Source organism: Salmo salar, chromosome ssa24 (assembly GCF_905237065.1).
Source record: "Salmo salar chromosome ssa24, Ssal_v3.1, whole genome shotgun sequence".
Taxonomy (NCBI): Eukaryota; Metazoa; Chordata; class Actinopteri; order Salmoniformes; family Salmonidae; genus Salmo; species Salmo salar.
Genome location: NC_059465.1, coordinates 16,333,736 through 16,360,239, shown reverse-complemented (window position 1 = coordinate 16,360,239; position 26,504 = coordinate 16,333,736). Strand labels below are relative to the sequence as shown.

Genomic DNA, 26,504 nt, shown 5'->3' with positions numbered 1-26,504 from the left:
GCATCCATGGGAACAGAGAGGAGTTGAGTGGGAATACCTAGTTCTGATACCAGGGTAGCGTCCATGAAACTCTCATCAGCCCCAGAGTCGGATAGGAATAAGAGGTTCCCAGTCTGGGTCACCAGTGTACTTGTGCCAACTAATGATTTAGGTCTCTTCAATGGGCAGGTAGCTTTGAAATGCCCCGCAGCACCACAATACAGACAACTGTTGGACCTTAGCCTATGTGAACACTCCCTAGGTGATAATCTAGCTCTGCCCAGTTGCATTGGTTCCGGTTTATCTGACTCACCCGTCACCGATGATTCTCGAGGGAACTCGGGTGGCTTTGGGTCTTCTCAGAAAAACAGTCTTCGGGGACTTCCGGATTCCTTCGGAGGTGAGCAAGCTACAGCGGATAAACGAGTGTGACCTAGGCCAGACCTCCTCTCACTCCTGCGTTCCCGTAGACGTCCATCAATCCTAATGGCGAGAGCAATGAGGGAATCGAGGTCAACCGGTAATTCCCGAGCAGCTAGCTCATCTTTTATTACCTCTGATAATCCGCGGGGTAAAGAATCGAAAGGGAACTCCGGATTCCAGGCACTCTCGGCGGCCAACGTGCGAAAGTCTACAGAGTAGTCTGCCACACTATGGAAGTCTTTAAGTAGTTTTCAGGCCGCCTCTCTCCCGGATACCGGAGAATCGAACACCTTCTTCACCTCTGCCAAGAAATCCTCCAGATGACGACAAATGGCGGATTGTTGCTCCCAAACTGCCGTAGACCAGGAGAGCGCCCTTCCCGACATTAGTGTAATAATATACTCTATCTTCGATCGGTCTGAAGGGAACGAAGATGGCTGTAGCTCAAAAATAGGGGAGCATTGCGAAAGAAAACCCCGGCAGGTTCCAGGATCCCCAGAATATCGCTCCGGAGGAGGTAAACTGGGTTCTCAGGGAGCCGGGGTAGGCTGTACAAACTCACCACTAATAGATAAAAGGTTACTGGGTGGTTGGGGGATCTCAGAGGTGGCAGGCTGCCAATGAGCTAACTCCCTGATTTGCTCCATGATTGCCTTAAACCCTTGGTCGTGGCGTTCCGTCAGGGAACGAAGACCTTCCAAAAGGTCCTTTAGTAGCTCCTCATGCCTCCCAATGGTGGCTCCCTGCAGAGAGACAGCGTGGCAGAGCTGGTCCAAGTCTGCTGGGTCTGTCATGGCCAGTTCGTACTTTAATGGTACAAGATTAGACCCAGATGCAGACACGGGAGGCAGACGGTTCGAGTCTCTGATATTTATTATAAACAAACAACAACACAAAGAGTTATCTAGCCAAAATGGAGATGTATGGATGAACCACTTCTCCAGTCTTTTTGGCTCTATAACAAAGAACTGTCATGACGTTGCCCTCTGGGTTTTCTATGCACCATCCCCCTACCTACCTCTCCCTACCCAGGCCCTGTGAGAGGGGTCATAAAATCCCAAAGGAGAATGTCCTGCCTCATGGCCACAGTATAAAGAGACAGAGTGTTTTCATGGAGAGAACAAAGGATTCTTCCACCTTACATAATTGGAGAACCGTACAACATTTATGTTCTGGAGAAGGTATAACAGATCGGTGAAGATTCCAGCTACGAACTGGTCCGTTTGGTACCATTTTATGAAACTCATGAGAGACAATATTGCCATATTACCATAATAATGTTTATATAATAGCCTCAGCTATGAGACTTACATCTAAATTGTTGTATACAATTAATGAATAAGGGTAAACCTATTTGGAATATGTTGGGATGCTTGTAAGATGTTAATGTGAGAGAATTGTATTTTCTACTTAAAGTTTTACCAAGTCACCGGCACGCCCCCCAGGGACACAGGCAGGAGAAGGCGTCATGTGACAGCCTTTTCTACGTTCAGTATATGAACCCCCACCCAGGGTTTGTTTCTTTAGACCAGGCCTCCACTCCATTACGAGTTGGCCAGTAGGTTTGACCGTGCATCCCTCTACTGAACTTTAACCATACCACGTGGTTAAACTTTTAGACTATCGATACCGACAGAATAATAACAAGTCTTTGATATTAATTACTAGTCTGCAGCTAGAAATTCGGTATCATTGAACGCGAAGACCGACGAAACATCCATTCTATAACGACATTAATGAATGTCGCTTTGAAAGATCTATTCTAACCAAGAGAGAGAGAGAGAGGACGAAACTCTCCAACAAAGATCACGACGACACACTGAGCGTAAATATATATATTGATTGCAATTGTTTCCAAATGAGTGAGCGTTCATGTGCAAAGGATTAGCATATCAATTGTTAATATTTATCAACTCTGTTGTGCCTTCTCAGCTGACCCTTATCACCCTTTGTTTAACAAGCCGCCATGCCGGTTTAGCCCACTAGGGCACATTCCTCTACCGTTGATTTGTAACGATACCTACTGTTTTGTATGCTTTCTGTGAATTACTTAGTTTAGTAAATAAATTATTTTAAGACAATTGATGTATGGATGACTTAGTGAAGACTGGGTTCGTGGAGATAACAACAATTTACGACGTTTGGAATGAGACTGACGCGAGGTAAACTAACACATCATTAATGAGGAGACAAATCGATCAGATATTATAATATCTGGAAGTTATATTAGGGAAATTATAACTTTTTAATCTGAATATTTTCCTTGGTGCCCCGACCTTCTAGTTAATTACAGTTACATGATTAATCAATTTAATCGCGTAATAATAATTACAGAGAGTTTTTTGATAAACATGTCTTCAAGTTAATGATGCCCAAAGACATGACAGAACAAACAACAAAAACATATACATGATCAAATACAAATCTTAGAATCAACTATTAAAGACTACCAGAACCTGCTGGATTCTCTAATTACACTGAATAGACTACAGGACAAAATACAAACCCTCCAAGGCCTACGGGGTTTATGGTATACTGAATTAAATGATAAAATATACAGACCACAAATTCCAATTGGCTATACTTAAATTCTTTAACATCATCTTCAGCTCTGGTATATTCCCCAATATTTGGAACAAAGGACTGATCACCCTAATCCACAAAGTGTTGAAGAATTTGACCCCAAAAACTACCGTGGGATATGCGTCAACAGCAACCTTGGGAAAATCCTCTACATTATCATTAACAGCAGACTCGTACATTTCCTCAGTGAAAACAATGTAATGAGCAAATGTCAATTTTGCTTTTTACCCTCTTCAACATATACAGTGGCTTGCGAAAGTATTCACCCCCCTTGGCATTTTTCCTATTTTGTTGCCTTACAACCTGGAATTAAAATGGATTTTGGGGGGGTTTGTATCATTTGATTTCCACAACATGCCTACCACTTTGAAGATGCTAAATATTTTTTATCGTGAAACAAACAAGAAATAAGACAAAAAAAAATGAAAACTTGAGTGTACATAACTATTCACCCCCCCGAAGTAAATACTTTGTAGAGCCACCTTTTGCAGCAATTAGAGCTGCAAGTCTCTTGGGTATGTCTCTATAAGCCTGGCACATCTAACCCCTAGCATTTTTGCCCATTCTTCAAGGCAAAACTGCTCCAGCTCTTGAAAGTTGGATGGGTTCCACTGGTGTACAGCAATCTGTAAGTCATACCACAGATTCTCAATTGGATTGAGGTCTGGGCTTTGACTAGGCCATTCCAAGACATTTAAATGTTTCCATTAAACCACTCAAGTGTTGCTTTAGCAGTATGCTCAGGGTCATTGTCCTGCTGGAAGGTGAACCTCCATCCCAGTCTCAAATCTCTGAAAGACTGAAACAGGTTTCCCTCAAGACTTTCCCTGTATTTAGTGCCATCCATCATTCCTTCAATTCTGACCAGTTTCCCAGTCCCTGCGATGAAAAACATCCCCACAGCATGATGCTGCCACCACCATGCTTCACTGTGGGGATGGTGTTCTCAGAGTGATGGGGGGTGTTGGGTTTGCGCCAGACGTAGCGTTTTCCTTGATGGCCAAAAAGCTACAATTTTACTCTCATCTGACCAGAGTACCTTCTTCCATATGTTTGGGGAGTCTCCCACATGCCTTTTGGCAAACACCAAATGTGTTTGCTTATTTTTTTCTTTAAGCAAGGCATTTTTTCTGGTCACTCTTCCGTAAAGCCCAGCTCTGTGGAGTGTACGGCTTAAAGTGGTCCTATGGACAGATACTCCAATCTTCGCTGTGTAGCTTTGCAGCTCCTTCAGGGTTATCTTTAGTCTCTTTGTTGCCTCTCTGGTTAATGCCCTCCTGACCTGGTCCGTGACTTTTGGTGGGCAGCCCTCTCTTGGCAGGTTTGTTGTGGTGCCATATTCTTTCCATTTTTTAATAATGGATTTAATGGTGCTCCGTGGGATGTTCAAAGTTTCAGATATTTTTTTATAACCCAAGCCTGATCTGTACTTCTCCACAACTTTGTCCCTGACCTGTTTGGAGAACTCCTTGGTCTTCATGGTGCTGCTTGCTTAGTGGTGCCCCTTGCTTAGCGGTGTTGCAGACTCTGGGGCCTTTCAGAACAGGTGTATATATATTGAGATCATGTGACAGATCATGTGGAACTTAGATTGCACACAGGTGGACTTTATTTAACTAATTATGTGACTTCTGAAGGTAATTGGTTGCACCATATCTTATTTAGGGGCTTCATAGCAAAGGGGATGAATACATATGCATGCACCACTTTTCAGTTTTTTATTTTTTAGAATTTTGAACTATTTTGTGTATGTCCATTACATGAAATACAAATAAAAATCAATTTAAATTACATGTTGTAACGCAACAAAATCGGAAAAACGCCATGGGGGATGAATATTTTGGCAAGGCACTGTATATCAACGAATTAGCGAGGGCACTAGAACAGTCTGCAGCACCCGGCCTCACCCTACTAGAATCTGAAGTCAAATGTTTACAGCAGCATCTAGATCTTCTGCACAGATTCTGTCAGACCGGGCCCTGATAGTAAATCTCAGTAAGACAAAAAAAAAGTCAAGTTCCCAGGACCACGAATACAAATTCCATCTAGACACCATTGCCCTAGAGCACACAAAAAACTATACATCCGTGCCACAGGTAACTTCCACAAAGCTGTGAACGATCTGAGAGACAAGGCAAGAAGGGCCTTCTATACCATCAAAAGGAACATAAATTCGACATACCAATTAGGATCTGGCTTAAAATACTTGAATCAGTTATAGACCCCATTGCCTTTTATGGTTGTGAGGTCTGGGGTCCGCTCACCATCCAAGAATTCACAAAATGGGACAAAAAACAAATTGAGACTCTGCATGCAGAATTCTGCAATAATATCCTCCGTGTACAACATAAAACACCAAATAATGCATGCAGAGCTGAATTAGGCCGATACCCGCTAATTATCAAAATCCAGAAAAGCACCGTTGTAAACATATTTACTTGACACATTGGAAAGAATTTACAAAAAAACTGAGCAAACTCGAATGCTATTTGGCTCTAAACAGAGAGTACACAGGGGCAAAATACCTGACCACGTGACTGACTCAAAATGAAGGAAATCTTTGACTGTGTCACACCCTGATCTGTTTCACCTGTCTTTGTGCTTGTCTCCACCCTCCTCCAGGTGTCGCCCATCTTCCCTATTATCCCCTGTGTATTTATACCTGTCTTCTCTCTTTGTCTGTTGCTAGTACGCTTTGTCAGTCAAGCCTACCAGCGGTTTTCCCCTTGCTCCTGTCATCTAGTTTTCCTGGTTTTGACCATTCTGCCTGTCCTGACCCTGACCCTGAGACTGCCTGCTGTTCTGTACCTCTTGACTCTGATCTGGATTACTGACCTCTGCCTGCCCTTGACCTGGCGTGTTGCCTGTCCCTGTTCTAGTAATAAAATGTTGTTACCTCAACACTGTCTGCATCTGGGTCTTCACTAAAATGTGATACTATGTACAGAGTCAGTGAGCATAGCCTTGCTATTGAGAAAGAGCTTTCAAGAGAAGACAGGCTATGTGCACACTGCCCACAAAATGAGATGGAAACTGAGCTGCACTTCCTAATCTCCTGCCAAATGTATGACCATATTATAGACACATATTTCCCTCAGATTACACAAACTCACAAATAATTTGAAGACAAATCAAATTTTGATAACTCCCATATCTATTGGGTGAAATACCACAGTGTGCAATCACAGCAGCAATATTTGTGACCTATACAACCTATATTTATGTTTATTCATTTTCCCTTTTGTACTTTAACTATTTGCACATCATTACAATACTGTATATAGACATATGACATTTGAAATGTCTTTATTCTTTTTGATGTTTACTGTTCATTTTTTTTATAGTTTATTTAACTTTTGTTTATTATCTATTTCACTTGCTTTGGAAATGTAAACATATGTTTCCCATGCCAATAAAGGCCTTAAATTGAATAGAAAAATAGAATATACATTTTTGGGGCGAATAAAGGGTCACAGCCATGTCTCTTCCCTTGCCTACTGCAGTGCCAGAAAGTTTCTCAGTCACAGCTCTTAGATTTCTACAGTGATGAAAGCAGTAGGGATTAGGTTAGATGGCTACTCTACCATTGACTTTCATTAGGCTAGTATGACTCTCAAGCCAACTGCTGTAAACTGTATAGATTCCATGTTGAAGAAAGTTATCACAGTTATATGTTTTCACGAAAACAGAATTAGATGTATGATGTTTTGGTGTACTGCGCTGTTGTGACATTACACAGTAGAAACGAAGCTGTCACTCGGGGGGCTCTCGAGTGGCACAGCGGTCTAAGGCACTGCATCTCAGTGCTAGAAGCATCACTACAGACCCTGGTTCGATTCCAGGCTCTATCACAACTGGCTGTGATTGGGAATCCTATAGGGCAGCGCACCATTGGCCCAGTGTCGTCCGGGTTAGGGTTTGCCCTGGTAGACTGTCATTGTAAATAAGATTTTGTTCTTAACTGACTTGCCTAGTTAAATAAAACTACATAAATAAAATAAATCATGTCAAGGTGACCATTACCTGCCCCATATAATTAATTCAAGACATGAATCATACATATATACCCATATAATTAATTCAAGACATGAATCATACATGAATACTCAAGGATAAATTATTTGTTTTATGGTGTAGGGTGGCCTGTATGGTTTATAATATATGCAATAGAAAAAGTAGTTATTACAAAACGCACAGTGAAATGCACAGTCACCGCGCCCTTAGTTGCGTGTATTTTCTGCTGTGTCTCTTTAAATACAGTAGGCAGTGCTATCCGCCTGTGTGGAGCGCAGAGCGCGGTTACCGCTGTGGTGTGCGCGATCCACAGGGCTGTTTGACAGGCGGCCTGGACACGAAGAGAATAGACAGGTCTTCTCACCGCGACACGCTGTCTGCATCATACCGACATTGACCCAAATAGATGACAGCGGTATACAGAAAGGATAGTCTCCCGTCTAACGTGTTCAATATAATTTGGTTTGCTTCAAGGACCATATTCCGCGTTCTTCTCTCAATGTAAATAAACGTGTGGCAGCATCCAATGAATGCTTTATTGAACTGGACCAAGATTGGTTTGTGACGGGATTGAGAAACTCAGTGACAGAGGACCCACGCATGGACGTTATGGCGAATTCATAAATTAGTTACCACATCTCAATATTTAGACTACCACTGGATCTATTGTCTTGATATTGTGAGGAATTTTCTCCGAGCGAGGACCAAGATTGTGCATGAGAGCAGTTATCAGACCCATTCTTATTTCAGAGTTGCATCTTTCTGTTACCCGCGCATTAGGTTCAACCAAAGATTTCCGACTATGCGGTAATGGAGTGCACTCACCTTTGGATGTCTCTCTCATGACTCCTATTTGAGGTAGGTTACAGATCTTATCATATTTTATTCAGTTCAATGAAAGTTGTCAGACATTGATTACATTTTTTTTTAACCAGATATAGAATTTTAGTAGGCTGTTATAGGCATTTTCTATAGGCAGATTTCTACTGGATAACGTATGTTTCTATCAGGTGGTTTCTACTGTATAGTATCTGAGACACTGATAAGTGCCCCCATCACAATTGTTTTGACGATCAGACAGTGCAGTGTAATTTCAGCAAACCAGCAAACGTTTAGACGGGAGTCTGAAGTCTAAAGGTTACAGACATTACCATATTTTATTCAGTTCAATGAAAGTTGTCAAACATTGATTACATTTTTTTTAACCAGATATAGAATTTTACTAGGCTGTTATAGGTATTTTCTATAGGCAGATTTCTATTGTCGGATTTAACAAGGTATTTTCTATAGGCAGATTTCTATTGTCGGATTTAACATCTACCAGCAGATTTCTACTGGATAACGTCTGTTTCTATCAGCTGGTTTCTACTGTATAGCATCTGAGACATTGATAAGTGCATCTTGTTTGCAATAAGGCAATGAAGTAAAACTACAAAAAATGTGCCAAAGAAAGAACTTTATATCCTGAAAACAAAGTGTTATGTTTGAGCCAAATCCATCACAACAGATCACTGAGTACCACTCTTCATATTTTCAAGCATAGGGGTGCCTGCATCATGTTATGGGTATGCTTGTCATTAGCAAGAGTTATGGAGTTTTTTTAGGATTAAAAGAAATGGAATAGAGCTAAGGACACGCAATATCCTAGAGGAAAACCTGGTTCAGTCTGCTTTCCAACAGACACTGGGAGACAAATTCACCTTTCAGCAGGACAATAACCTAAAACTCAAGGCCAAATATATACCGGAGTGGCTTACCAAGACGACATTTAATGTTCCTGAGTGACCTAGTTACAGTTTTGACTTAAATTGGCTTGAAAATCTATGGCAAGACTTAATAATGGCTGTCTAGCAATGATCAACAACCAAGTTGACAGGACTTGAAGAATTTGAAAAATAATAATGTGCAAATATTGTACAGTCCAGGTGTGCAAATCTCTTAGAGACTTTCCCAGAAAGACTCACAGCAGGAGGGCTCTAATCGCTGCCAAATGTGATTCTAACATGTATTGACTCAGAGGGTTGAATACGTATGAAATCAAGATATGTTAGTTTTATCTTTAATAATTTCTTCACAAATGTTAACATTTTTCTTCCACCTTGACATTACAGAGTATTTTGTGTAAATCGTTGCCAAAAATTACAATAGTCTGTCTGTAGTCTATAATCAATTAGACAAAGTCAAGTCAGGAAGAGGTTGTTTGATTTTGTGTGTGTGTGTGTGTGTGTGTGTGTGTGTGTGTGTGTGTGTGTGTGTGTAAAACGATCAGCTCCCCTGAATCTCACAACACCTGATACATTCAGGGTTTATTTGGATTAGTTAGGTGTGCTAATGGAAATGTGAGAGTGCCCTCTGCACCAGTAGCCAACTCATCTCAGTGTGTGTAATCATGCCCAGTCAGTGGCTCTGCTAGGCTGCATGTCATTATTTCCCTGCCTGTTCTGGAGGGCTTGCTCTATGTAAATATTGTTTGGTCGTGAGAATCAACACATCGCAACTCTCACTTTACCCAAAGTGTGAGGCAGCTGGACTTTCATTAGAGCCCTCCTGCTAATGTTTAACTAGCAGAATGACTTGCAGATCCACCTCAGATAGCAGAGGAAACCGGCTTGCCTTTCTGCCTTCCTGACTTCCTGCCTTTCCTTCCTTAACCCTCTGTTATTCTGTTACCGAGGCTAATGGCATGGTTAGAGATGTGTTAGACCTATTCTCCTTTGTGGTAGCTCAGTAATGGGGAAATTAACTGAATTGATATTTGGTGGTATTCATAATGAAGCATCATCTGTCAGCTGGTGCTCTCCAGAGGCACAGTTATTCAGTACTGGAAGTGAGCAAACATTCCCATATTTAACCCTAACCCTAACATTCTTGGGTCAGAATAATATAACAGCAATATGTTAAGTCTTTAAAAATGACCACAAGTCTGCTGAACTACCCAGTTATTAATGCTGGGAATTGTTCAGACTGCTGCCATAGTACAGTACAGTAGGCTATAGTAATTACCCTCTGGAGAAAGTAAGTATAAAACCGGGCACCCACTATTAATGACAAGTTGTGTATATATTATATGTGTCAACACCTTGTACTTTTGCAAGAAATTGATGAATTACAAGTCACTCATTTTGACAAATGAAATCATTATCTAGCTTAAGTGTAGCTGGCAGTAGCCGTCCCACCCTGCAGCCATCTACTAGCCTGAGGCTGAGAAAGTGGGGGGACAGGCTAGAGATAAGAATGCTCAAGGGGGTTTGGATTCTGAGTGATGCTGTGCCAAACAGCAACAGTATATCTGAATAATGTTCCTCTCACCCCTTTGCAATTAGATAGGAAAAAGAGACATTCAGGTGCTCTCAATGACTGTTATTGGAATGGTTGTAGTGAAGTAATATTTGATATGTGCATATTATATATACCTCACATGCGACTCATAATAAGACTAAGCAATTGGCCCATTAAATGAATTATCTGACTCCATAAAGATGATTTAGCAGTATGCAAGAGACTAAAGTTGAGTTACAGTAATTGGCAATCAATAAATGTCTGAAAATGGAATTCTAAATACAAGTGTATTTAATTACTTTGTAAAATGAATGAAATAACATACTGAACCAAAAAATGTACCTTTATTTAACTAGGCAAGTCAGCTAAGAACAAATTCTTATTTTACAATGACGGCCTACCACGGCCAACCCTCCCCTAACCCGGATGACGCTGGGCCAATTGTGCGCCGCTCTATGGGACTCCCGATCACGGGCAGTTTTGATAAGCCCGGGATCAAACCAGGTTCTGTAGTGATGCCTCTAGCATTGAGATGCAGTCCCTTAGACCACTGCGCCACTCGGGAGCCTTATGCCATACAAGACATAAAGCTTAAGTTACAAAGCATTAACAAGCATTACAAGGCATTATTCTAAGCATGATCAGAGAGGGAGCCCATAGCTCATGGGAGAGGAAGAGAATGAAAGAGGAGAGACTGTATCTCACCAGCGCAGATCAGGAACAAAAAAGAGAGTGAGACAATTAATCTAAGACCTTCTTTAAGCCTCAGTTGTTTGGATTAAAAATCTGAGTTGTTGACCAACAGCATTACTAGTTAACCTCCACTCAGACATAAGACCTACAGACCTGTAAAGACAACAGAACCTCTGCCTCTGAGGTGTGACAATGGGGGTTGGTGAGATAAACACAGAGAATGTTGAATTCGTAAGACAAAACAGAGGAATCCTTGCATTCAGTGTAACTAGTCACTTCGGGGGCTGGGTCACCCTACATGGTAACTAACCATGGTAATAACAGATGCATGGTACAGTATTTTCTAGTATTGCCCATTATATATATTCATTCATTCCAATTACTCACCAGGCCAGCTGACACATTGAAACAGTTGTGAGTACTCTTTTTTTTGTTAAGTAAAAAAAAATCTAGTATGTAGGTAGCCTTTCATTTAGAATTTCAGATTCTAGCAGGCTTAGTACCCAGCCCAGTCGAGCACTTTAAAGGCTTCCTTCTTTATCCTCTTGGTGAACTCTCAGTGACTCCTCATGGATCAGAACAAGTGGCTCTGGTCTGTGAATATAACCAGAGGAGCTGACATAAAGAGAACATCCATGGCTGAGCTGGTCATAGCAATGAAACCCTCTGAACCCTGCTGTGTTATGGGAAGGCACTGTACTGTCCTGTACTGTATGTATGTTTGATGATGTGCTCTCTCTCTATTGATATTTCATTATCATGAACGGATGCCAAGATTCTCATTAGAGTGTATACAGAAATAGCCTGGCTATAAAAACGGAGCTTCAGTGTTGAGTGTTCTCTGGGTTTCATCAGTGCAGTGTCTCAGGGAAGTGGCACATTAGACAGAGGGAGTTGATGGTTTTCTCTGTACTCGTTGTCATACTTGAGTAAAATTACAGATACCTTAATAGAAAGGATACAAGTAAAAGTGAGTCATCCAGTAAAATACTACTTGAGTAAAAGTCTAAAAGTATTTCATTTTACATATACCTAAGTATCAAAAGTAAAAGTAAAAGTATAAATCATTTCAAATTCCTTCTATTAAGCAAACCAGACGGCACCATTTTCTTGTTTTTTACATTTACGTATAGCCAGTGGTACGCTCCAACACTCAGACATAATTTACAAACGATGCATGTGTGTTTAGTGAATCCGCCAGATCAGAGGCAGTAGGGATGACCAGGGATGTTCTCTTGATAGGTGTGTGAATTAGACCATTTTCCTGTCCTGCTAAGCATTCAAAATGTAACGAGAATTTGTGGGTGTCAGGGAAAATGTATAGAATAAAAAGTACATCATTTTCTTTAGGAATGTAGTGAAGTTAAAGTAAAAGTTGTAAAAAATATGAATAGTAAAGTAAAGTAAACTACTTAAGTAGTACTTTCAAGTATTTTTACTTAAGCGCTTTACACCACTGAGAATAAGAATCATAGATTGACAGAACAGCAGATCTATGGCCTGTCAGTTATAAAGAGGTTAATCAGTGATTGAAGGAAAGAACAGTGAATAAGACACGTCCATCATCTCAATGAAAACAGTTTAATGCCTCCAAATTCTGACAGGTAAATTAGGCATTGTCTCATCTATGATCTCTATAAGTAGAGATGTAGGACTCATATAGTGGTGGCTTAGTCATGTCATGTCTGAGGGAAATGACAGAAACATCTACAGCATGTACAATGACATCTCTGTGATTGGTTCTAATATAACCAGTGCTGGCTCCATGCATAAGTGATATAAGTGTTCGCTTAGGGCCACCAGCCGCTAAGGGGCCCCCACCAAAAACAACATATTATTTATTTATTTATTTATTTGGGAAGTCAGTCTTACTGTTGCGAGTTAGAATAGTAGAATACGCAATGTGCAATTTCGAAATTTGGTTGTGCATCAGCAGTTTTTCTCTTGTTATGTCAGTCACTGACAGTCACAAAATGACCATGTCAGCTAACAACTTTTACATTGTTAAGTTAGTCTAGCCTCGCCTCTCCTGAGTCCGAAAGGGAGTTGCAGTGATGGGACAAGACTGTAACTACCAATTGGATATCACAAAATTGGGGAGAAAAAGGAGTAAAAGTACAAAAATAAATACAAATACAAATATAAAGTTAGTCTAGCCAGCTACTGTATCTAAACTTGAATTAATCATGTCTGAATAGCGACCGTGCACGCTGGGCAGGTGCGCAGGAGCCCTGAACTCCAAGGGGGCCCCATTGATTTTGTTAGTTACTCTCACTCAGATATCATTAACATGATATAAGTTTTGACAAAATGGATAGAATTGCAGGAAATTAGCTGTAAAACTGCAATTGTTTTCTCTCTGCCCCATGGCAAAATAAATACAATTGCATGAAATGTGTTATAATTTGTTATTATTGCAAAAGGCCCTGGAACAGGGAACAGAAACGAAAAACAGAAAATGGCAACAAAATTTGAGGAACAGAATCAAAACCGGAAACTAAAGTGATCTAAACTGTTCCAGAACAGAACCATAATTTTAAAAGCATGGGAACCGGTTAATAACATTGTTTTAAATTCAAGGCATTTTTTGGGGTCCCAGAAGAAACACAACTAAGCGCCTATGCAAAGCCTTCACTCTGTCACTCAGAAAAGTATTTCAGTGTCTGCCTGCAAGCCGTAAATCTTTGCCAGTGGATGTGTGTGTGTGTGTGTGTGTAGGCTACCGTCATTTTAAAAGCATGGGAACCGGTTAATAACTTTACGTTACAGGCATTTTTATTCCAGTCCCAGAAGAAACACAACACTAACCCCCCCATATCTTATGCCTGCCCATACCATAACCCACAGCTGAAATTGAGATTCATTTGTGAAGAGAACATTTCTCCAGCGTGCCAGTGGCCATCGAATGTGAGCATTTGCTCACTGAAGTTAGGTACGATGCCAAACTGCAGTCAGGTCAAGACCCTGTTGAGGATGACGAGCACACAGATGATTATTCAGCTATGCAACCCAGAGTTTCATCAGCTGTCTGGGTGGCTGGTCTCAGACGATCCCCGCTGGTGAAGAAGCCGGATGTGGAGTTCCTGGGCTTGTGTGGTTACACATGGTCTGCAGTTGTGAGGCTGGTTGGATGTACTGCCAAATTCTGTATATCTGTAAATTACTGATGTTGGAGGTGGCTTATGGTAGCGAAATGAACATTCAGTTATCTGGCAACAGCTCTGGTGGACATTACATTTTTCCACCATTCATTTTTCAGGCAATTTATTCATTACTACATTTAGCTAACATTAGATAGTTAATCCAGAGATTCTTACCTTTTCCTCAATATGGCAGTCTCATCCAGATCCTCATGGCATTTGTAGTTCTTTATCATAGCCACATTAGAGACTAATTAGCATAACATTTTGGGGGGGTAAATACAGGCGAATATATCGATAATGGTCACATTGTCCTAGAGAGATTTACCGTAATTTGCGGACTATAAGCCGCAACTTTTTTCCCACGCTTTGAACCTCGCGGCTTAAACAATGGCGCGGCTAATATATGGATTTTTCCCGCTTTCAATTTTTTTTTCTCCAAAAAAACACATTCTGTGACGTGCTCAGTTTTTTGGCGGCATGAAGCTTTCATTAGACCAATGAAATTGCCGAACGGGTTAAGGTCAAACAACTTTTTTGTTTACTGTTTAGATTAAATCGAGCGCTCTCAAACTTCCCATCATTCTGATTACGGTAGTCATTTTGTCACCCTCATCATGGCAAAGACACGGAGAAATGCATATGATGTAGCTTTCAAGATGAAGGCGATTGATCTGGCTGTTGGAAAAGGAAATAGAGCTGCTGCACGGGAGCTTGGTCTTAATGAGTCGATAAGACGTTGGAAACAGCAGCGTGAGGATATGACTCAGTGCAAAAAGACAACTAAAGCTTACTGCAAATTTTTTATTTTTTGTTACAAGCCGTGTTTCGTTAAAGCCTATTTATTTTTGTTACAAGCCGTGTTTCGTTAAATCCTGTGTAAAGTTAATTTGTTTCAATTTACCGGTAGGCACCTGCGGCTTATAGACATGTGTGGCTTATTTATGTTCAAAATATATATATATATTTTTATATTCAGTGGGTGCGGCTTATATTCAGGTGCGCTCAGTAGTCCGGAAATTACGGTACATGGCTATCAAAACGTCACGCCAACGTAAACCTACACAAAACAGCCCTTTAAGTGTTTCTAAAATCCCCTTTGGGAAAAATGAATGGTGGAAAAACGATTGGAACCATTTCGCTGTTTGACCTCTAGGTACTCTATGATCATGCTGTTTAATTAGCTTCTTAATATACCACACCTGTCAGGTTGATGGAATGCTCACTCACAGGGATGTAAACATTTGTGCACAAAATTTGAGCAATAAGCTTTTTGTGTATATACAACATGTCTGGAATCTTTCATTTAATTTCAGGTCATGAAACATGGAGCAACACTTTACATGTTGTGTTAACATTTTTGTTCAGTTTAGAACTCACCTCTGCTACAGTCACGCCCCTTTCACCTTCTCCTACACAACCGACAGTATAACTCATCAGCTGCCTGAGTCAATGTAGCAGAATTAAATACCCACAAAATGTATTCTGTGGGTGCTAGATTGACTCAGTTCACACAGTCTGCTCTGAGGTCAGTGAGTGTAGCAGAGGGGTTTGTGTGTAGCACATGTGAGCTAGGCACTTTCTCAATTCATCCTTCCTCGATTCCTCTCAACACATCCTTCTCAAAACCCATTGGAGAAGAAGGTCAGAGGGGAGGGACCTTGTACCTTCTCCTCCAATACAGTTGCGATACAATACAGGTGAGGAGATAGGATGCGAGTAATCAAGGAAAAACAAAGTGAGACAAAGCCTTAGTGGCCATCGTGAGGTGGGACCTAAAGTACTGGTATCCTAGCCCAACCAAGATCATGGTTTTAGAAGGATAATGTACTCTGCTTTGTGGGTATGAACTCTTGTTGTGGACAGGGGTTGCCTCCTAGGTCAGCCATAAAGGGATTGTTACACCCACACCAACGATCAAGGACATTAACTTCAGCTGCAAATCTGTGCAATATCATCAGACAAAATGAGAGTGAGTGACACCCAAATAAAAGAGACAAACAGGGAATGTTCAATGACCCAGAAAATACACTATACTTAATTCAAAGAATCAATGCTTTATTTCATATCATACAAAGAATGCCTATATAAATGGTTAGTAGATTTAAACATCCATCTTTCTCCAAAACAAGAGATGATTGAATAGTTAAATGAAATATGTCTAATACAAATAATGTCAGGGCCGGGCTTGAACAGAAACTTGCACACCCAGTATCTATTTATATATATATATATATATTTTTTTTATTCAACCTTTATTTAACTCGGCAAGTCAGTTAATTAAGAACAAATTCTTATTTACAATGACGGCCTACCAAAAAGCAAAAGGCCTTCTGCGGGGAAAGGGGCCTGGGATTAATTTTTTTAAATAAATACAATATAAATATAGGACAAAACAAACATCACAACAAGAGAGACAAAACACTACATGAAGAGAGATGTAAGAGAACAACATAGCAAGGCAGCAACACAACATGACAACAACATGGTAGCAACACAACATGTTGGCAGCACAAAACATGATGCAAACATTATTGGGCACAGACAACAGCACAAAGGGCAAGAAGATAGAGACAATAATACATCACATAAAGCAGCCACAACTGTCAGTAAGAATGTCCATGAATGAGTCTTTGAATGAAGAGATTGAGATAAAACTGTCCAGTGTGTGCTTTGGGGACCTTTAGCATCAACCAGTGGGTCTTGCGACGGGTATACAGAGATTACCAGTTTACGGAGGAGTATAGGTTGTGTTCTATAGTGATGTGTTCTATAAGGAGCATTGATGGCAAATCTGATGGCCGAATGGTAAAGAACATCTAGCCGCTCGAGAGCACCCTTACCTGCCGATCTATAAATTATTTCTCCATTATCTAGCATGGGTAGGATGGTCATCTGAATCAGGGATAGTTTGGCAGGTGGGGTGAAAGAGGAGCAATTACGATAGAGGAAACTTAGATTTCACTTTAGCCTGCAGCTTTGATATGTGCTGAGAGAAGGACAGTGAACCGTCTAGCCATACTCCCAAGTACTTGTATGAGGTGACTACCTCAAACTCTAAACCTTCAGAGGTTGTAATAACACCTGTGGGAAGAGCGGCATTCTTCTTACCAAACCACATGGCATTTGTTTTAGAGGTGTTCACAACAACGTTAAGGGCTTGTTGGACTCTAAGAAAGCTTTGTTGTAGAGCATTTAACACAGAATCCGGGGAGGGGCCAGCTGAGTATAAGACTGTATCATCTGCATATAAATGGCTGAGAGAGCTTCCTACTGCCTGAGTTATCTTATTGATGTAAATTGAAAAGAGCCTTGGGGTACTCCCTTGGTGACAGGCAGTGGCTGAGACAGCAGATTTTATGACTTTATACACTGCACTCTTTGAGAGAGGTAGTTAGCAAACCAGGCCAAAGACCCCTCAGAGACACCAATACTCCTTAGCCGGCCCGCAAGAATGGAATGGTCTACCGTATCAAAAGCTTTGGACAAGCTCATAAAAATAGCCACACAATATTGCTTAGAATCAAGAGCAATGGTGACATCGTTGAGAACTTTTCAGGTTGCAGTGACACATCCATAACCTGAGCGGAAACCAGATTGCATAACCGAGAGAATACTATAGACATCAAGAAAGCCAGTCAGTTGATTTTTGACAGGTTTTTCCAACACTTTTGATAAACAGGGCAAAATAGAAATAGGCCCATAACAGTTAGGATCAGCTTGATCTCCCCCTTTAAATAAAGGACGAACCGTCGCTGCCTTCCAAGCAATGGGAACCTCCCCAGAAAGGAGAGACAGGTTAAAAAGGTTGGAGATAGGCTTGGCGATGATAGGGGCAGCAACCTTAATGAAGAAAGGGTCTAAACCATCTGACCTAGATGTTTTTTGGGGGTCAAGTTTAAGGAGCTCCTTTAGCACCTCAGACTCAGTGACTGCCTACTGGGAGAAACTTTGTAGCGGGCAGGGGAAAAAGAGGGAGACGCATCGGGGATAGTTGCATTAGAAGGGGTGGGAGATGAGGAAATGTTGGACGGGCAAGGAGGCATGGCTGAGTCAAATAGGAATCCTGACTTAATGAAGTGGTAATTAAAGAGCTTAGCCATGTTCTTCTTGTCAGTAACAACCACATCATCAACATTAAGGGACATGGGCAGCTGTGAGGAGGAGGATTTATTCTCCCGGTCTTTAACTGTTTTCCAGAACTTCTTGGGCTTAGACCCAGAGAGAGAGAACTGCTCCTTAAAGTAACTAACTTTGACCTTCCGGATAGCCTGAGTGCGCTTATTTCTCATTTGCCTGAACGATAGCCAGTCAGCCTGAGTATGCGTGTGCCGAGCCTATCGCCAAATGCAATTCTTGAGGTGGAGTAACTCTACAAGATCATGGTCATGAGAGCAGCCAACAGTAGCTAGTTGGTCATGTACGTTCTATGCACTGTTACTTTTAGCAGTACTTTTGTTGTCCTACAACCAATTCTAATAGTAAACCAATAGCATACATATGGATATGGCTATCCCCTTCAGTCTCTCCAGGACTTGGGACTTTTTTGGGACCTTCATCCGCGGACAGGGTTTAGCAGCTTTCACAGGTTTCTGTATCTTAGGTTAGGAAACAGAGAAATTAGTCCAGGTGTCATGGCTGTCGAAAGGAGCGGACCAAAGTGCAACGTGGTTGTAGTTCCACATTTTATTTAATCCGTGAAACTTTTGCAATACATAAATAACTGAAATGACAAAACAAAGCGTGACGCCGGGAAACAAACACTACTCAAAATATAATCACCCACAAACCCAGGAAGAAAAACCCTTACTTAAATATGATCTCCAATTAGAGGCAACGAGGACCAGCTGCCTCCAATTGGAGATCAACCCAAAAAACAACAACATAGAAATAGATCAACTAGAACTTAAACATAGAAATAGAAAACATAGAAAAACACAAAACACCCCCTGTCATGCCCTGATCTACTCTACCATAGAAAATCACATCTTACTATGGTCAGGACTTGACACCAGGACTTGGGTATTTATTCTCAAGTGATAAAACATTTGATATTTCGTTGCAATTCTGTTTTTGTATTGTCATAGATCTATTTTTGGAACTGGAAATCTATTCATTAGCTAGCTAGCTTAGCTACTACCTTGGTAGCTAACATTGTTGTTTTTAGCAGATCAAGATGATGTTTATGTCATAAAAAAATGAATATTGGATTGCTGTCTATCCTATTTCAAATCAAATCAAATCAAATGTATTTATATAGCCCTTCTTACATCAGCTGATATATCAAAGTGCTGTACAGAAACCCAGCCTAAAACCCCAAACAGCAAGCAATGCAGGTGTAGAAGCACGGTGGCTAGGAAAAACTCCCTAGAAAGGCCAAAACCTAGGAAGAAACCAAGAGAGGAACCAGGCTATGAGGGGTGGCCAGTCCTCTTCTGGCTGTGCCGGTTGGAGATTATAACAGCACATGGCCAAGATGTTCAAATGTTCATAAATGACCAGCATGGTCAAATAATAATAATCATAGTAGTTGTCGAGGGTGCAACAAGTCAGTAACACAAGAGTAAGTGTCAGTTGGCTTTTTCATAGCCGATCTTTGAGAGTATCTCTACCGCTCCTGCTGTCTCTAGAGAGTTGAAAACAGCAGGTCTGGGACAGGTAGCACGTCCGGTGAACAGGTCAGTGTTCCATAGCCGCAGGCAGAACAGTTGAAACTGGAGTAGCAGCACGGCCAGGTGGACTGGGGACAGCAAGGAGTCATCATGCCAGGTAGTCCTGAGGCATGGTCCTAGGGCTCAGGTCCTCCGAGAGAGAGAAAGAAAGAAAAAGAGAAAGAGAGAATTAGAGAGAGCATATTTAAATTCACACAGGACACTGGAAAAGACAGGAGAAATACTCCAGATGTGACAGACTGACCCTAGCCCTCCGACACATAAACTACTGCAGCATAAATACTGGAGGTTCACCCCGCTCCTCCGCTCTCTCCACTGGCTTCCAGTTAAAGCTCGCATCCGCTACAAGACCATGGTGATTGCCTACGGAGCTGTGAAGGGAACGGCACCTCCATACCTTCAGGCTCTGATCAGGCCCTACACCCAAACAAGGGCACTGCGTTCATCCACCACTGGCCTGCTGGCCCCCCTACCTCTGAGGAAGCACAGTTCCCGCTCAGCCCAGTCAAAACTGTTCGCTGCTCTGGCACCCCAATGGTGGAACAAGCTCCCTCACGACGCCAGGACAGCGGAGTCAATCACCACCTTCCGGAGACACCTGAAACCCCACCTCTTTAAGGAATACCTAGGATAGGATAAAGTAATCCTTCTAACCCCCCCCCTTGAAAGATTTAGATGCACTATTGTAAAGTGGTTGTTCCACTGGATATCATAAGGTGAATGCACCATTTTGTAAGTCGCTCTGGATAAGAGCGTCTGCTAAATGACTTAAATGTAAATGTAAATGAGGTTGAGACAGGAGGGGTCAGGAGACACTGTGACTGTGACACTATTTATGTGTAGCTAGCCAGCTAGCTGACATTACCTAGAATAGATGGTAACTTGACCCTTGTGCTACGCATCATCCTGGCGCCAGCACCTCCTGCTGCTAACATTTCTATCCATGCCGGAAATGCAGTCCACTGCGATGCTTCTTTGGGAAATATATAAAGTTACATTTCTAAAATAAATTAATCGCCGGTCATAATGACCATCCCACCCGTGAATACTATGGTCAACTTGAGAAAACAACTAGACTAAGCTGTTTACAGTTTGCTAATGTTTCCTCAAATGTCAAGATTATTTTGGAGTGGGGATTTATCCGCAAGACTCTTTGATCAGTTACAGGGAAGGCCTGAGGAGGGCTAGCCTTGCTGCATACATATCTAGGCAGATTTTTTGTCTTGACAGGGATAATCCGCAACAGTGGGCTTTTTCAGTAAATAATACTCAAGTAATAGCTGCCTGGAAAGGTGATAGGGTAACCTTGTGTGGGGAAAGGCTATTCTGTGGGGTGGGATAAAACCCAAATACAAGATTTAGGTAACAAGATGATGTCGTAATGGAGTATGACATTGTGCGTGTGTGCATACTTACATGTTTCTCCTTTATACATTTCACTAATTTCATCCTCATCAAACGCTTACATTTTTTGGTTATGCTAATGTTGATGCTCTATGAGGAGTTTCCTGAGCCAGTGTGTGAATGGATGTTCCTCTCGCCCCTCTTTGAAGGATGTGAACCCAGACCTGTCCAATCAAAGTAACACTTGTTTCTTCGCTGGGCATCCTCCAGCAGACGCAGATACAGCAGGGCAGTGAGGGAGAGGATGTTGTTTAGCCCACCCGCCCGTGACTATTGTTTGGTTTTACGAAGGGGGTTGTGGTGGTGGGTGGGGCTGGTGTGTGGTTTGGGGTCCAGTATGCTGGGATATAGACGTCAGTGAATCACAAGTGTTTTTCCCTGCACGATGGGGACTCTGTCACTCTACTTTGTTAACATCTCCAACTGTGTCTACCTGGCCGAGGAGGAAGGACGATGGATCAGCAGTGTTAGAGGCATCACATGGTGATGGATGACTGCGGAACACCGTAGAAAGGGCAGGGAAACATGCACTGTCACAGAAACAAGGAGATGATTTGTCATCATTACCGTCATTAACCAAGGTCGTTACTCTAACACTGCTAGTCGGTGTGTGGAGATACAATGAATCCACTCTATAAGGACGGTTGTGTTTACAGGCTTGTTTACAGTATATACTATAGCTTGTTTACAGTATATACTATAATGTGGTTCAGCAGGCTCATACTCTCCGTTCCTTATTGGATCATTGAACTTGAATTGGTATTGTGTTTTGATTATTTAAATTTGTTCATATGGCTTTGTCAGTCATCTATATCCATCAATCAACTGGTTATGTGAGGTTAATGCCAGGTCTATATTTACACCTGTTGTGACATATATTGCGTTATGTTATGGCTGGTTACATAAGAGTGTCAAAACTCACATTTATTCAAATGTATTTTTTCCCTGCCAACAAGTTTCCTTTCATTTGAAAGTTTGTTCTTAAGTCCTTTGTTGTTGTTGTAATGAATTCTGTTTACAGTCATTTTTTCATTTTAAATAACTTGCAGAAAATACACTTTATGACACTGTCATGAAGCATTATGACCATCACGTGTTACTTTACTTGGACTAAGAAAATCCACTTTATGACACTGTCAAAAAGCATTATGACCCTCCTGTGTCACTTTACTTGGACTAAGAAAATCCACTTTATGACACTGTCAAAAAGCATTATGACCCTCCTGTGTCACTTTATGTGGACTAAGAAAAGACACTTTATGACACTGTCAAGAAACATTATGACCACCATAATCATATAAGCCAGATAGGCCTATCACGTACATGCCCTTATGTCAGTCATCAGTCAAAAAGAGGGGGTCTTTTCCTGCTCCTGAAATCTGCTCTTGCATTCATCCCATTCATCAGCAACAGAGTATTGGGGTAGGTGCGTGTCTGACATCAATTTGTGCGCAATTACAATGATAATTGAATGTGGTCAATTTCATAAAATGTTATGTAACAAACATACTGTAGACTATGGTGTAATTGAATATTTGGCTTTGTATGGTCGTTTTTGTGGGTTTTGACACTCTTCTGTAGGTGTCATAACCAGCCGTAAAATAATGCAATATATGTTACAAGAGGTCTAAATATATGTGTCATGATAGTGTTATGACCATATTATGACAGGTTATGACAAGTTATGTCAACTGTTATGACATATTATGACATGGTTATGACTATGTCATAACTTGTTATGACGCTAGGTGTCAAGTAAAGTGTTACCGAGTTTTCAGGGTTGATTAGGAATCAGGTCCCAGACGCGGCGTTTGCACTGGCTCCTTTTAGTCTCGCCAACTCTCAGCTACATCCGCCAACTGCCTGTCTGTCCTCTACAGTGTCATTCAGGCTGACTCTCATATCATTGTAAATGACCAACACTAACTGCCAAGGGGAGTTAGAGGGGTCGACATTAAGGAGTGTATGTGTGCGTGTGTGTGACAGAGAGAGAGACCGAGAAGAAGAAATAGTGGGGAGACTAGAGAAATAGAGTGAGGGAAAAGAGAGAAAGAATAGTCCATTATATAGTCAATGAATGGCTGACCTTGAGATGTGGCCAGTCATTGAGATTACAACATCAGCCAATTGTAATTGCTGACCTACAATAACAGACCCTCTTGTTCATTCTTGAACTTGCTGACACACAAACAAGCCTTAGTCTGCGTGAAAGTACTGGAACCTGTTTTTTCTACCTGGTTTACCAAGAGGGCGCCACCTGCCAACACCCATCCTCCTAAAACACAGACTTTTAGTTCTTTGGTTCCACATTCATTGCATCTTGGAGAAGGGAAATGTATCGTAGTTACTGGCGCCAGTGTTTAACTCAGTGAGCCATTTATCTTGGGCTAATGCTGAGCCAAAGCCCCATTGATATTTAACACACAACTACCAAAGCCTGGCAATTTCCGCACTTTTATATTACATTCTGCAAATTAATTCCCATATTAAAGTAATGAATGCCTCCTTAGGCTGGATCATGTGGGAGGAAAGATAAACACTGCATTTATTAAATCATTTATCTTTTTGTTTTGAGCTACAGTTTCTGCCTAATGAATTCGGGCTCTGTTTGGTAACAAGTTGCAGATATTACCCAGATATTTTTATTTTGTTTATTTATTTAACCTTTATTTAACTAGGCAAGTCAGTTAAGAACAAATTCTTATTTACAATGACGGCATACCAAAAGGCAAAGGGCCTCCTGCGGGGACTAAAAAATCCTGCTGGGATTTAATTTTTTTAAATAATGAATAAAATATAAATATAGGACAAAACACACATCATGACAAGATAGACAACACAACACTACATAAAGAGAGACCTAAGACAACAACATAGCAAGGCAGCAACACATGACAACACAGCATGGTAGCAACACAACATGACAACAACATGGTAGCAACACAACATGGTAGCAGCACAAAACATGGTACAAACATTATTGGGCACAGACAACAGCACAAAGGGCAAGAAGGTAGAGACAACAATACATCACGCAAAGCAGCCACAACTGTCAGTAAGAGTGTCCATGATTGAGTCTTTGAATGAAGAGATTGAGATAAAACTGTCCAGTTTGAGTGTTTGTTGCAGCTCGTTCCAGTCGCTAGCTGCAGCGACCTGAAAAGAGGAGCGGCTCAGGGATGTGTGTGCTTTGGGGACCTTTAACAGAATGTGACTGGCGGAACAGGTGTTGTATGTGGAGGATGAGGGCTGCAGTAGATATCTCAGATAGGGGGGAGTGAGGCCTAAGAGGGTTTTATAAATAAGCATCAACCAGTGGATCTTGCGACAGTTTACAGATGAGTATAGAGTGCAGTGATGTGTCCTATAAGGAGGATTGGTGGCAAATCTGATGGCTGAATGGTAAAGGACATCTAGCCGCTTGAGTACCCTTACCTGCCGATCTATAAATTATTTCTCCATAATCTAGCATGGGTAGGATGGCCATCTGAATCAGGGTTAGTTTGGCAGCTGGGGTGAAAGAGGAGCGATTACGATAGAGGAAACCAAGTCTAGATTTAACTGAGAGAAGGACAGTGTACTGTTTAGCCATACTCCCAAGTACTTGTATGAGGTGACTACCTCAAGCTCTAAACTCTCCGAGGTAGTAATCATACCTGTGTGGAGAGGGGCATTCTTCTTACCGAACCACATGACCTTTTGGAGGTGTTTAGAACAATGTTAAGGGTTGAGAAAGCTTGTTGGACGCTAAGAAAGCTTTGTTATAGAGCAATTAATAAAAAAATCCAGGGAGGGGCCAGCTGAGCATAAGACTGTATCATTGGCATATAAATGGAGGAGACAGCTTCCTTCTGCCTGAGCTATGTTGTTGCTGTTGCCCCTTGCTGTTAAAAGAATGCAACTATAGTATGGTATGTAGTAAATTTCACATACCTCATCTTCACAATAATATTCATGCCCAATAATCTATTTTACCAATTTAAGGCCTAATTATGTAGAGAATCATGGTGAATCTGCAATTCCACTCATAGATATCTGGACAGTAGGAAGCGGACTGGCACAGCAGAGCTAAATAATACTCCCCTCCTCCCTCCAATGCAGCACCAGTGGTTGGTCTGATAAAGGATATACATTTTAGTCATTTAGCAGACGCTCTTATCCAGAGCAACTTACAGTAGTGAGTGCATACATTTTCATACTTTTTTTCTCGTACTGGTCCCCCGTGGGAATCAAACCCACAACCCTGGCATTGCAAGCGCCATGCTCCACCAACTGAGTCACACAGGAGAAGAGAAGAGATCCCCTGTTGATCTGTCTTTCAGCTTGTACAGGGAGAGGCAGCAGCCTCAGATCTCCTCTCCTCTCTGCTCACTGGGCCCTAATTGGGCTGTCACAGCTTCCATGCAGCTTTGTCGGAATGCTGTGAAGTGAAACTCCTGGCAAAATCCCGGGGTACATCCCACTGTTCCTGCTAAGATTCTCTACATACAGCAGGCCTGTTACCGCTGTGTAATTATCATGGGATAAGTAGTTAAATGTGTATGCACAGTTGGGAACATGTACATGAAGGGTGTGGTGAACCTTAAATGTTCTTACAATATGTTTTATGCTGTTCAGGACTAAGATTTTGTAATGTAATGTCATGCAGTAGCCAAGCTCTATCTATTTACAATAAGACCTGCCATTGCTACCGTTCCACATTGTTCTAATACGAAGAGTTGGCTCCTGCACTAGAAGCATCAAATAGGATAAGGCTCTAAGCATGTCTTAAGTATTAGCCTAGTTTCCGGTCTGGTGGGGATCAGTAAGCACGCTCATGCAGGTTCCATTCACAAGGCCTATATTCATTATCCATCTGTCAGTGAAGTCACACAAGTCTGGTGCGATGTGTGGGAGTGTCACATTATTACACAGTGCCTGGTCGGCCACGTGGCAGCCAGGGCCCAGACCATGATGGCTCCCATCAGTTCCTGTGTCTACTCTACTATGTGGTGACTGTGCATGTGTCAGTAACAGGTCTCTTATAGATGTGCTCTGAGGATGACTCAGCTTATTCAGGGCCTCACTTATTCCCTGCCGGAAACATTCAGCCATCCACACGGACCTCGCTGCAAGGTTAGACTGAGGCCAGGGCTGGGAGTGTGATATTGCTATTAGGGTTGCAAAGCTACCGGAATCTTCAGTAATGTTGGTAATTAACAGAAAATCTATGGCAAAACAAATCAAATCAAATTTGATTTGTCACGTGCTGAATACAACAGGTGTAGTAGACCTTACCGTGAAATGCTTACTTACAAGCCCTTAACCAACAATGCAG

At 41.6% G+C, this 26,504-nt stretch overlaps 1 protein-coding gene across 1 annotated transcript in view; it reads left to right on the top strand.

Moving 5' to 3' along the window:
• The first annotated feature begins 7,289 nt into the window (after positions 1-7,289).
• Positions 7,290-26,504, top strand: part of LOC106584983 (WSC domain-containing protein 2) — a 94,503-nt gene continuing 75,288 nt past the window's right edge. Inside the window, exon 1 of the mRNA XM_014170690.2 lies at positions 7,290-7,857. The gene's annotated coding sequence lies outside the window, so the exon portion shown is untranslated. The remainder of the gene's footprint in view (positions 7,858-26,504) is intronic.